Source organism: Miniopterus schreibersii, assembly GCF_964146895.1.
Source record: "Miniopterus schreibersii genome assembly, chromosome: 1".
Classification (NCBI taxonomy): domain Eukaryota; kingdom Metazoa; phylum Chordata; class Mammalia; order Chiroptera; family Miniopteridae; genus Miniopterus; species Miniopterus schreibersii.
The window spans coordinates 168,591,137-168,605,390 of record NC_138101.1 but is presented as its reverse complement, the minus strand read 5'-3'; the positions used below and the strand labels follow the sequence as shown (position 1 = coordinate 168,605,390).

Below are 14,254 nucleotides of genomic sequence, written 5' to 3'. Positions count from 1 at the left end.
TCATTTTACATACAGGATAAACATACGTAAAAATAAATACTTAAAAGGATGAGAAAAATAAATAGAAGTTCTAATATTTTTTCTTTTTGCAACCCAATGGACTATCTCATACACTCCATATTGGAAGCCTAGGATGTTAGCAGAGTGACTGACTGATCAGGAAAAGATAAAACCAAGTAAAAGGTTCACTAAAAATTTAATAACTGGTTAACTATGAGAGCAATGGAGAGGGGACTAGATATTGCATAATGGACATCTACTATTTGCTACTCAGCATCCAGTAACCCCTGTATTTCCCTTGGGAATCCACTTCTCTCCCATAATGCTGTTTAGGTAGCAATGACCCCATCCTCAGCTCCAGGGGTAGGCCCATGCTGGCTAAACCAATTAGATATCTATATTCTCAGTGACTGGTTGAGAAATGTCAGAGATGTAACCCAAAGTCAATGAGATACAAGACATGTGCTAAGGCTTCTGGGAAGAGAAATGATCTTCTACCAGTGGTTCTTAAGCTGAGGTTCACAGACTCTTCCCAAGGGGTTCAGGTATAGAATTCAGGGTGTGTATAAACTCAGATGAAAGGGAAAAATTGTATTTTTATTTTCATTAACCTCCAACTGAAATTTAGCATTTCCTTCCACTGTGAATTTAGTCAACAGACCACAATATTAGCAGTATCTATCACCTTGTCACCAGTAGAAGTCACAGATACTCTATCACATGATTATTGGTTACAAACACCTCCAAACCATGTTCATCACTACTTGGAATTTATTAGATTATTAATTATTAAATAAATTTTATTTAATAAAGAATCACCTATTAATCTTAGAACTTAAAAATATTTTGGTTAACTATATGCTAGTTTTCCTTTATTTTTACTATAAACCCAGGAATTTTCTTTAAAATTCAAAACACCAAGAAATGGTAAATACCATGACAAAGCAAAGATAGTTCAATCGCTAGGAATTTACTCAAATATTTTGCATACTAATAAGTCAAAGAAGAAAAACCACATAGTTGAGGATGGCTCTCAGGTACTTTCTTCCTGTAATAGATATGCAACTCTGTGGCTCAGAAGAGGTCAACCATGAGATCATTGGAAGTCACCTTACACAGCAGGAGCCACCCTCCATGTCTCAGCCAGGCTTCCTGATTGCCTATTCTTGAAATTAGTGAAGCTTGACACTGGGCAAAATCTCTAAATCATGTGATTGATTTGACAATCTGATCCTTTGTGTTATGTCAGATCCTGGATAGGGATTTTTTTTTTTTCTTTTTAAATATATCTTTATTGATATATTAAGAGAGGAAAGGAGAGGGATAGAAAGAAACATCAGTGATGAGAGAGTCATTGATTGGCTGCCTCCTGCACACCCCCGACTGGGGATCGAGCCCACAACCCGGGCATGTGCCCTGACCGGGAATTGAACCACGATCTCCTGGATCCCAGGCCAATGCTCAATTGCTGAGCCATGCCCGGCTGGACTGGATAGGGATTTTTTTAATCACTTTTTATTTTTCAATTATAGTTGACATACAATACTGCATTAGTTTCAGGCGTACACTTCAGTAATTACTTAACTTACTAAACGATCATCTCAATAAATCTCATACCCATCTGACACCATACAGTTATTAGAATATTACTGACTATATTCCCTATGCTGTACTTTACATCCCATGACTATTCTATAACTACCAATCTGTGCTTCTTAATCCATCCTATCACCCTTTTCACCCATCCTTCAACCTCCCTCACATCTGGCAACCATCAAAATGTTCTCTGTATCTATGAGTCTGTTTCTGTTGTGAAATCAGCTGACAGTCTTATGAGAGCTCCCTTGTAGGTAACTAACTGCTTTTCTCTTGCTGCTTTTAAGACTCTCTGTCATTAATCTTTTGCATTTTAATTATGTGTCTTGGTGTGGGCCTCTTTGGGTTCATCTTGTTTGGAATTCTCTGTGCTTCCTGGACTTGTATTTCTATTTCCTTCACCACATTAGGGAAGTTTTCCATCATTATTTTTTCAAATAGGTTTTCATTTTGTTGCTCTCTTCTTCTTCTTCTGGTACCCCCTGGTGTGAATGTTGATACACCTGAAGTTGTCCTAGAGGTTCCTTACACTATCCTCATTTTTTTGGCTTCTTTTTCCTTTCTGCTATCCTGACTGGGCGTTTTTTGCTTCCTTATATACCAAATCACTGTTTTGATTCTTGGCTTCATCTACTCTGTTGATTCCCTATAAAATATTCATTTCAGTTAGTGTAGCCTTCATTTCTGACTAGTTCTTTTTTATGGTTTCCATGTATTTCTCTATGCTGTCAAAGTTCTAAGTTCATCTACTCTTCCCCTAAGCTCATTCAGCAACCTTATAACCTTATAACCTTTGAATTCTGCACCTAGTAGATTGTCTCTCCATTCTGTTTAGTTTTTTCTGGAGTTTTGTTCTGTTTGTTCATTTGGGACACATTTCTTTGTCTCCTCATTTTGGCAGCCTCCCTGTGCTTGCATCTATGTATTAGGTATAGCTGCTATGTCTCCCAAGCTTGGTAGAGTGGCCTAATGTAGTAGGTGTCCTGCAGGGTCCAGTGGCACAGCCTCCCTGTTCACCTGAGCTGGGCACTCCAGGTGCACCCCACCCCCCCCATTAAGTGTTTACACCCTCCTATTGTAGTTGAGCCTTGATTGCTGTTGGCACATCAGTGGGAGAAATTTACCCCCAGGACGATGAAAGGACTGGCTGCAACAGATCAGCTACGCGAAGGACACCCCATAAAGCAGGACTTTCTTCAGTGGGGCTCTGGTGCTTTCCACTGGCTACACTGGATCTGGGGACTCCTGGTAGATACAGGCCAAGGTCAGCAGTAACCTGTACTCTGCCCAGGGCCACCTAGCATGAGCTACAAAGCAATCTGAAAACGGCTGCCACTTGCGCTGGGCTTGGTGGTACCTAGGCAAAGCCAAGATGTCAACCAAGGGCAGCTGCTGCTAGAGCTGGTCCTAGGGCCACCTAGTGAGAGGTAAAGGGCACACTGACGCTAAATGCTGCTTGTTTGAAAGAATTTAGGAAAGTCTGAAGCATGAGCCAAAATAGGCCATTCGTGTGGAAAAGCCACTGGAAATGGCTTGAATGGGCCACAAGTTGGGTGGGGCAGGGTTTCAGGGAATCACCAGTGGGGGGTAAATGGTGATAGGTTAACAGAGACTCAGATATGATACCCACCTGCTGGCTCTGTGGGGAAAGGGCTCAAAAAAGAAAGAATGGCCTCTGCCAGCACTTCTGACTGGGAGAAAGCTGTTCCTCCAGCTCTCGCTCTGATACCAGACAGTTCACTTCTTTCCCATATATTCCTTGTGCCTTTCTACCTGCTGCCCCAGCCCTGGAACTCATAAGAAAAAGAGCCTAAGTTTGTGCTTGGTCCTTTAAGGGGAACTGCCTGGGACTCCAGCAGCTTGCCATCTCACTCAGCCACAATCCCTGCTGGGTTTTACAGCCAGAAGTTATGGGGACTTCTCTTCCTGGCACTGGAACCCTGGGCTTAGGGGGCCTGGTGTAGGGCTGGGACCCCTTGCTCCTTCCAGGAAACTCCACAGCCAAGATATCCCTCTGGATTTTTATCTGCCACACATGGGTGTGGAACCAGCCTGTTCCATGTCTCCACCCCTCCTACCAGTCTCAATGTGCCTTTTTTTCCTTTCTATATACCCTTCATTTTTTTCCCATCACCATTTATCCCTCCTATACTATACCCTCTTCAACCTCTACCCACCCAGCCCCCACAATCACCACGTTGTATTCCATGTCCATGAGTTTGTCTTTTTTTTGTCTTTTTTGTTCAATCCCTCCACTCCCTTCCCACAAAAAACTGCCCCTCTCCCCTGAGCTGTCTGGTTGCTATCTATGAGTCTGTCTCTATTTTGCTTATTAGTTCAGTTTGTTCATTAAATTCCATGAGTAAATTATATGGTACTTGTCTTGCTCTAGCTGGCTTATTTCACTTAGCATAATGTTCTCTATGTCCACCCATGCTGTCACAAAGGGTACAATTTTCTTCCTTTTTACAGCAGAGTAGTATTCCATTGTATATATGTACCATGACTGTTTTTATCCACTCATCTACTGATGGACACTTGGGCTGCTTCCAAACGTTGGCTATTCTAAATAACGCTGCAATGAACATAGGAGTGCATATATTCTTTCGAATTAGTGCTCCAGGTTTCTTCAGATGAATTCCCAGAAGTGGAATTGCTGGGTCATAAGGCAGTTCCATTTTTAATTTTTTGAGGTAACTCCCTACTGCTTCCCACAGTGGCTGAACCAATCTACATTCCCACTAACAGTGTACTAGGGTTCCCCTTTCTCCACGTCCTCGCCAATACTTGTTGTTTATTGATTTGATGACAGGCATTCTAACAGATGTGAGGAGACATTTCACTGTGGTTAATCTGCATTTCTCTGATGATTAGTGAGGTGGAGTGATCTTTTCATGTCTATTGGCCACCTGTATATCTTCTGTGGAGAAGTGCCTAGTCTATTCAGGTCCTTTGCCCATTTTTTATTTTATTTTATTTTATTTATTTTTAATCCTCACCCAAGGGTATTTTTTCCACTGCTTTTCAGAGAGAATGGGAGGAATAGAGAGGGAGAGAGAAACATCAATGTGAGAGACACACACTGATTGTTGCCTCCCACATATGCCCCAACTGGGGCCCAAGGCTGCAACCAAGGTACGTGCCCTTGGCCGGAATCGAACCCGGGACACCCTTCAGTGCCCAGGCTGACACCCTAACTACTGAGCCAAACCGGCTAAGGCCTTTGCCCATTTTTAATTGGATTATTTGTTTCTGCTATTAAGTTTTACAAGTTCTTTATAAATTTTGGATATTAACCCCTTATCAGAGGTACTGGTGAATATGTTCTCCCATTCAGTGGGTTGTCTTTTCATTTTGCTGACGGTTTCCTTTGCTGTGCAAAACCTTTTTAGTTTGATGTAGTCTCATTTGTTTATTTTTTTCTTTTGTTTCCCTTGCCGAGGAGATACATCAGAAAAAATATTGCTACAAGAAATGTCCGACGTGGCTTCTTCTTTATATTCCTAGTTGTAGGACTTCTGTTCAGCTAGATTTCAGGTGGTTCTGAATGATGGTTGTTCTGGAGTTTAGTTGTAATTTTGATGTGGTTGTGGGAGAATAAGAGTACCACATTTACCTACACTGCCATCTGACTAGAATCCAACTATATTTTATTATAACTGTTTTTCTTTGTAGTCCTAGGTATTTTATTTAAAATATATTACTCAGAAAGGGAGTCCTATAGGCTTCAGACTGCCAAAGGGGTATCTGGAGCAAAACAGTCAAGAGACCTGCCCTACAGCTTCTGTAGAAGCACTCTTCTTCCCCTCCTCTGGACTTGATGGCATGAGGATATGAGGCTCGAGATGTGGACAAACATGCTGTAACCCCACAAAAGGACCAACACCATGAAAGCAGAATTCATTAAATAAAAAGTGAGGGGAAAGTGAGGCTCTGACCACTTAAGTACAAGTGGATCAAGCTTCACCTTTGACTTTTCAGTATTGTGAGCCAGTAAGTTTGAGTTGGGTTTTCTGTTATAATCACAATATAAAAAATTTAAATGGTACAGTTGATTTCAATAGTTTCTATCTCAAGAAACTAGAACAATACCCATGTCTTGATGCACAGACACAGCAAAATTAGAAAAGGTTTAAGTTTGTCAAATTGAGGGGACCTAGGGAAAATTAATTTAGTTTTTCACAGACTGAGGGTACTGAAGATTCATTCCAATGTATTCTCACATGGACTTCCTGTTTTATAGAGAATGAACAAGAACTACATTTTCCAGATGCCCTTGAAGCTGAGGTTTTACATATGACATAAATGTGGCCAAGCAGGCATACCTGCATAAGACAGGCATAGCATTAGCAACATCTATCTGCCAATCATACGTAATAAATTTATTTTATAAAAAATAAAGGATATGAAGGGAGAAAAAATACATAATGATGGTTCTACGGAAGTTAAACTTCTGCCAAGTATGGTGGCAGAAGTGTTCTGATTCAACAACATGGTCCATGGTGGCAGTAGGCAAGTTCTGCAATGTCTTCTTGGGGTTTGTTCCAAGAAGCTCAGTCTAAACTGTCCATTCAGTCCATTCAAGGTTTACATATCTTCCTTTCCCAATAAATCCCATTTGCTACAACTACACTGAGCAAATGCTCTTGCTACAGATTCCTGAACAGTAAGTAAAAGTAAACAGGGATATACAAAAAGCAACATCTTATTAGCAATTAGAAATTTAACAAGAGTTAACAGCTTATGGATAGAGATATAGGCATGACCTGGAAAGAATTATAATGGAGAAGCCCTAAGAGGTAAGGTAAGATTATAAGGAGTACCACAAAGAGTCAAAAACAGAGCTTTAGATAGTCTGGACCTGGAAGAGAATTACAAGCAAAGCTGAGATATCAGAAGAAATCAGAGACAGGCAAAGAACTGAGAATAGAGAACTCAAAAGATAAAGAGGTCTTCTATAAAACTAATCCCAAAGATGACAGAGAGGGTAAGTATTTAACTGAAAGATCAGTTTTTCACATTACTCCCTGCCTCAAAAATGTCACTGGGGCCCTGACCAGGCAGCTCAGTTGGTTAAAGCATCACCCTGATATACCAAGGTTGCAGTTTGATCCCCAGTCAGGGTTCATACAAGAATCAATCAACCAATAAATGCATAAATCTGTCTCTTTCTTCCTTCCCCTCCCCCTTCCTTTCCTTCTCCCTTCCCTTTCCTTCCGTTCCTTTCCCTCCCTCCCTTCCACTCTCTGTAATAATCAATGGGAAAATTATCCTGGGGTGAGGGTTGAGAAGGAGAGAGAGAGAGAGAGAAAGACAGAACACGAACAAGCAGGGCCTGTGTTCTTCATTTCTTTACATTCTGATCACCTAGCAAAACGTCACCCAAATGTGCTAACAAAGCATGTCCTTTGAACAGGTAGTTTCAGAAGATACTGGTGAAAATAAGATTGCAAGAGATTAAAAAGTTAATTAAACTAACTTGGTCATATATGAGGAACTTTCTATAGCAATGGTAATGGTTCTATATCATGACAAGATTATGGGTTATACAGATGTATAAACTTATCCCAACTAAGAGAGTGGTTCATATTAAGATCTGTATTTTTACTGTACAGTACATAAATTTTACCTAAAAAACTAATAAACAAATAGTTCATGATAGGCATACTGAAGTGTTTAGGACTAAAGTATACTTACTTTGAAATAACAAAAATATGAGGTGAGCTAATGAACAGATAGAAGAAGAGAGGAAAGACAGGATGGATGGATAGATAAGCAAACACTATAAAATATTAACTGCAGAATCTAGGTTGTGGGCATTTTGGTACTGAACGTACAAACAATTCTTACAACTTTTCTGTTACTGAAAGTTTTCATTATAAAATGTTAAGGAAAGAAGGCAAATAGTGGAAATGAAGGCTATGAGAGGCTCACATATTTCAGAAGTTTGTCATTAAAGAAAAGGACTGACAAAGAAGAAGGTATATACATGCCGCTGAGAGTGGGACATCTAGGCTGTTCTTCTCTATGCCTCCAATCTGAGAATGCATATTCAGGCTATTCTGGCCTTAAGTGCTTGTTCTTGCCTCAATGAAAGAGCTCACTCACTTAAATGCCACTTATTCTAGGATAACCCAAATCCATGGATTCTAGACCCTTTGATAGTTTCCCCATTCTTTTTACCTGAGTTTTAACACTGCCTTAAACCAACCTTTAAACAAGACCTCTGGCCAATCTGGCATAACATAAAAAGTTTATCCTCTTGGTCCAAGTCTGGCCCTTAGACTCATGGCTCTCTATGGCAAAGGAATGTTAAAACAAAATGGCCTTGCCGCAAGGACAGTTCATCTGAGTGACTTGTACCTGGCATAGAGGTACTCAAAAAATGTTAGATGAATGAACCCCATGCCTGATAATATAATATACTTTTATAACTTAGTTTCACATTTATACCTACACTGCACTGAGGATAGTAAATGTTATGTGCTAAGATTCTGAAGGTAAAGATTTAACAAAGAAAAGATATGGAGTCTCTTTTGCAAAGCTAAATAAAAGATGAAGTTGGAAGATAGCTGATAAACCCAACTATCACTAAGAAACACCTACATTTTAATCATTAATACTTTCCCAGATAACACAGTAAGTCCATCAGCTTCAAAATACCATAAACATGAACTAAAGGAAAGGAGATAAATTATGCAAAGATAAGGATTGACAAGAATTCAATTTCCAAATGACCTAAATGCATGTGGAGCTAATCGGTCCTTTTTGTTGTTGTTTCCAAAGGACAGAAGATTATGCACTTGCTGAATTTTGCCTTTGTCACACATGACCTAACAAGGAAGGCATTCATTATACCATAGTAGCTTCCCTCAAGTATCTGGTTCTAAACAGCTGCAAATTTTGGAAGATAACACCAAATGATGTCTCTAACGATCAGTATGTTCTCTCCCCAACAAATATTAAAACAAGTTAATTGCTGTTAATATGTGTTTACCAGAAAATCAAGACCATATTAAACTGGCTCAGCATAAACTTTAATTTTAGAAAATAAAGTAGAAAGTTTGCGTAAGAATTTCAATCCTACATATGTTAATATAACTAATCCAAAAAACATACCCTAAAGAATTTCTAAAACTTAACACTTTCATTCTTTGTGATAGTTGTTTTTATCTGTCAGAAAAATGCTTTATCACTAATGACTGGTTGATTTAGTCCCTTAAAATGCTGTAACTGGGTAATGACAAAATATTTTAAAATAATAATAAGCCCGATCTCAAATAAATTTCCATTTATAAGAAGTAAAAGCTGCTTCCTAGACCCAAAACAGCCAGGCCTGGGTGAAAAACATCCTGCCAAAAGTAGAAACAAACTATAAAAATGTTTCAGGAGAGTTATGGCTTGTTAAATAGTTATGTAACTATATGCATAACCTGGCTTTTTTTATAACTGTCAATCGTTCCTCAGTCACATCAGAATACACAAAGACATTCTCTAGCTATTAATTCATTTTCTATGAAGAAAAATAAGTTTCTCCTCCTTGGCAGTGCATTTTTCCCCTCTATTTGAAATGCAGTGCCAAGGAGGAGCTATTTTATTATCATCATTTATCTTTCAACTCACATTTAGTTTGACTTTCAACCCTTCACATTTACACTAGTACACTTAATTTACACAGAGCCATCTAGCCTGCCCCAGAAAAGGCCATCCGGAAAAGACACATGCAAGGGCCCTTTTGGTATCTCCTTCAATTACATTACATAGTATCTTGCCATGATCCTTTCATCATAAAGAGTAGGATGATTAACACCCTCAATATCAGCAGTACCTATCAGTCTTGAAAATCCAAACAAACATACTCTTTAGAACCTCTGTTCAACAATGTCACCATACAACTGCGAATTTCTTTAAAAAAAAACACACACAAAATTAACAACTCTCAGGAGTACACAAAATGATGGTGAATTTTCAAGGTATGGTGAGGATCAAAATGAGATCAGCCCAGGCAGTGTAGCTCAGTGGTTGAGCATTGACCAGTGAACCAGGAGGTCATGGTTCAATTTCCAGTCAGGGCACATGCCCAGTTACAGGACTGATCCCCAACGGGGGACATGCAGGAGGCAGCCAATCAATGATTCTCTCTTATTATGTTTCCCTCTCTCTCTCCCTCCCTCTCTCTGAAATCAATAAAAACATTTTTTTTTAAAATGAGATTTACAGGAAAGCTTTGTTTTGTGAACTTCCAGTCATATCTAATAGTAATTAATGACAGTAAATTTCTGCTCATTTCCTGCCTTAATAGGCAGAGTATAACTTTCACCTGCTTGGTGATGCAAAATCCAGAGAGACAATACATTATCAATAACCTACAAAGAGCCTGGGGAAGAGGAGGTATTAACCACAACAAAAAAACCTACCTTACAAGTCAAGGTCAGTGAAGGACTGAGGACTCCTATTCAAGCTTCCTGCTAAAAACACAAAATTGCAATTACTTTTCAATTTTAAGCCATCTACCTTTCAAACCAGATACTATTAAATGATTCTACAGAGAGGAAGAGATAATGAACATATTGATAAGCTGGGCCTGGAGTTAGCCAGTAATTGCAAATGACTAGCTTCTCTTCCGATCTGATCTCTTTTGAAAGCTTTGGAAGAAAATCAAGAAACTTTTAAAATTCTGTAGTTTTGCCCTGCCAGGTGTGGCTCAGTAGCTGAGCATCGACCTACGATCCAGGAGATCTGAGGTTCAATTCCCGGGTCAGGGCGCATGCCAGGGTTGTGAGCTCCATCCCCAGTCCAGGGGCGTGCAGGAGGCAGCCCATCAGTGACTCTCTCATCACTGATGTTTCTCTCTCTCTCTCCCTCTCCCTTCCTCTCTGAAATCAATAAAGATATATATATATTTTTAATTCTGTAGTTTCATATTTGAAAGCACCACAGACAAAGTTTAGTTACATGTCCAGACAAGCAGTCCTGGGTTATTATTATACTGATACAGCCCAGCCTTAGTAACACAGCAAGAAAAAGGCTTGTTGCTATATAACCATAGGAAACCCTCAATTATCCACGATAGAATGGGGCAGGGACAAGCTGGATGAATTAAATCCTCAGGTAATTATTATTTAAGAAGAAAACTGGGTTAATTCAAACACCCTCCCCCTTACAAGAGAAGAAGTTCATTTAAGATCTGCTTTCCCTCTTCCAGGCCATTCTCTAACAAAAATGAGAACTAGCAGATAGATGATCTCCAAACTGTCTGGCTAAAAAAGGGTGGGGCAAATGGTTCTATCCTCCCCCGCCCCCCAATTCCGATCACAAACCATCAAACTATGAGTTTGGACTCCTTCGTGGCATTTACATTAAACACCCAACCACCACACCCCAAAAAAAGCCTTCCTGATGTAGCTGTTTCTAAACCAAATGTGTCTTATATTGAACTGTACTACAAATGCCTGTTTGAAATGAAGTTACAGAACTTGACAACTGTTACATTAAAATTGGGAAATGCTGGTATCGAACAACTTTCGATTCACATTCGCTGTGATTCCCGGCCACAGGAGACTAAACTTCCTTTATCTCCCCTCTGGAACCACCCGGGCCCTACAGCGCCAAGGTCCCGGCCAGGGCCTGCAGTGACATCACAGCCCATCTCCTGGAAACCCCTGACGTCATAGACACGCGGACCCACAGCACTATGACTTCATCGCCGACTGGGGCCGACCCGCAGTCGACTTCCGCCGGCCCGGAGCTGAAAGGAGCTTCCGAGCCTCGGTCCCGCCCGGCCCGAGAAAGGTTAAGGACGGGCGCCAGCTCACCTGCGCTGCAACAGGAAGGGCAGGGCGGCCGAGCCCAAGCGGGCGCGACCGTGCCAGGCGACCCCCACCCAGGCCCGACTTCCTCACCGGCCGCGGGTCCCGGAGGTGGGAGCGCAGGTCCGCTGCCTCCTCACGGCCTATCCGTGACCTCCTAGGCTGCAGCCGGGACCGGGGACCCCGCTCCCGCCCGCCGGTCCGCCCGACCCTCCGTGGCCCGCGGGGGCGCTCAGCGCCTGGCCCGCGCGCGGGCGGAGGCCGGCCCGGGAAGATGTGCGGGCCGCCGGCTCCCCGCCCCAGACGCGCCCGCAGCGCCGCGCGCCCGGACCCGCGGGCGGCGCCCCCGCCCCCACCCGCCCCTCGTCCCGGGTCCCGGGAGCGCAGGCGAGCGACGGGAGGGGGGCGGGGAACGGCCACGGTGGCCGTCGCCGAACGCCGACCGCGCTGCCCTAGCGCCACGCTACCCGGCCCCGACCCACCTGCGCTCCTGCCGCGGCCCGGGCCTGGCCCGGGGCTGCACACCCCGATGCGGCGGCGGCGGGAGGCCTGGCTCGCTCCCCACCGCTGAGGCGGACCGAGCGCCCAGCGCGGCGCGGCGAAGCCCAACGCTCGCCCCGAATCCCATTTGTTTGGCTAAAACGGCGTGACGTCACGCGCCGGCCCAATCGACGGTTGGCCTAGGGAGGGGCCGCAGGACCAGGTGATCGCAGCGCCCCCAGCTGGGCATCATGTGGTACTTCGGGCGCTGGGGTCGTGAAGAGCGGGGAGCTGGCAAAGGGAGAAGCGGCGCAGCATCGGCGGGCCCCCCAGTGGTGGCGAAGAGTGAGAGCTCCGGCCCGACCTGTGGGGAAAGCAGTCAGACCCGCAGGCTAACTGGAACCGCAGCAGCGCCGGGGGTCAGTCAAGGAACATGGCAAGTTTATTAATACTCATGGATGAACCTGGAGCTATAAATGGCATTAGGTTACTGTTACATATCCTAGTTGATTTGGGTTCCAATTTTGGTTCTGCTGCTAGCTTGAAAGACTGGGCTTCTGACTTCTCATTTGTAAAATGAAGGGTTTGGGAGAGTCCCCCTGACTGTCAGTCTTTTCTAGGAAACTGTGGCACAAATACATACCAGTACATACATAAACTCTGAGGCTGACAATGGACTGGTCCTACAGCTGGCCAGCAGGCCACACTCAGAATAGCACTGGGCTAGGAGAAAGCAGGTAAGACTAGAAGGCAGGGAAGCCACTTTAGGCAAATCCCTCCCTTGATTCTATTTCTCCATTCATACATTGGGAATGATCTCAAGAAATGAAGCCAGGAGGACCGGTGCGGTGTGCATCAGGCCCCGGGACCTCAGGAGGGAGCTCCCGGGTGGGGATGGTGTGGCACAGTGAGGCCACAGGACTCATAAGGAGCTGGAAGAGCAACAAGATTAAGGTGGCCTGCTCTTAGGATAGTCTTTCTAGTGGGATTTTCCCAGGAGATGTTCTCTCCACAGTCAGTGGAGTAAGACCAAATGTGAGGGTCCAGATAAGACCACAGACCCTGTAGCCTGAAGCCACTCAGGTGGAAACACTAGGTCTAAAGCTAGAGATTGAAGCTGCTTAGAGGACTAGGAGGGCTAAGAACTGTGCTTAAGAAACTAGAAGCCAAGACAGCAATGGTACCTTAAGAAACAGAAGGGGGGGGGGTCACAAAGGAGAATGCAGGTTTGCATATATCCCACTAATTGTTATAGCCCGGAGGAAATTAAATCCAGCTGAGACTCTTGGGGCAGTCCAAGTACTAAAATACAGCAGGCAAAGGAGAGCAGTTCATCACACACCATCCCCAAGCCCCTCAGTCCTCCTTCCTGCTCTTATCATAAAATCAGAACTCTTTACTATGACCCATGATAATCAGACATGTTCCCTTCTTCAATCTCTCCATTCTCCCCTTGACTTGGCCAAAATCTTACCTCCTCAGAGAGCTTTCTCTTACTCTCCAATGTAGTATTTCAGCCCTGTCACTTTCCTTCACATAATTGGCACCCAATAAATATTAAAAATATTCATACTTTTTCTCACCAAATGATTTAATCCAGGATGCAAGTGTTCATCACCAGTGGATGACTAATAAAAGTGACAAGAGTAGAATGTCTTATACATTAGAAATAGGACACGAATAAAGGAAGAGTTTAAGGTATTGCTGCAAGAGTATGACCAAAAGTAGGAATATCTGAACTCTGAAGAACCCAACCAGTCAGTCAGGATTTTGGTGCTTCAACACCAATTACCCTTGATTAAATGTTCTAAATCACCAATTGATTATAAGAATACTTATATTATCCACTTGGCATTTGGACAGAACTAGAATTTGCTGAGTAATACCAGATAACTCGTTCTTACATATTTTAAATAAGGCCCTGGCCTGTTTGTTGAAAAATGGCAAGAAAGAAATGAAAGGGGTTGGGGTTTTACTGCCCACTGACTGTATATCAAATAGCAATTCCTTTTTCTTGTTAACAGAATCCTGATCTCCAGCACCCTCTCTGTGCTTCAGGGATGCTGGGCCCAGACCCATGGGGTGAATAACAAATAAGGACCTAAGCCAGTGGTTCTCAATGGAGTGATTGATTTTTGTCCGGAAGGGGACATTCAGAAATGTCTTCATATCCTATAAGGTACATTTCAGTCCCCACAGCAAAGAATTATCCCTCCCAAAATGCCAATAGTGCCAAGGTTGAGAAACCTGGCTAATCAGTGTGGTCTTAATCTCCTTGTCAGTGACTGGTTCAGGCATGGGTGTGTGAGGCAAATCTAGCTAATAAAATGCAATGGAAGTCTACTGAGATACTTCTGGGAAAGGTTTTT

General features: G+C 42.9%; 1 protein-coding gene across 5 annotated transcripts in view; it reads right to left on the bottom strand.

Annotated features, from left to right (window-relative positions):
* The window catches only part of FBXO34 (F-box protein 34), a 73,166-nt gene extending 61,125 nt beyond the window's left edge, over window positions 1-12,041 (bottom strand). For 2 of the 5 annotated variants that reach the window (XM_081124219.1, XM_081124215.1), the window contains exons 1-2: window positions 11,888-12,041; window positions 10,014-10,064 (exon numbers count right to left, since the gene is read on the bottom strand). The gene's annotated coding sequence lies outside the window, so the exon portion shown is untranslated. Of the gene's footprint in view, window positions 1-10,013; window positions 10,065-11,411; window positions 11,495-11,887 lie in introns of those variants that run through there. The other 3 variants (XM_081124216.1, XM_081124217.1, XM_081124218.1) reach the window with 3 other exon arrangements.
* Window positions 12,042-14,254: the final 2,213 nt, after the last annotated feature.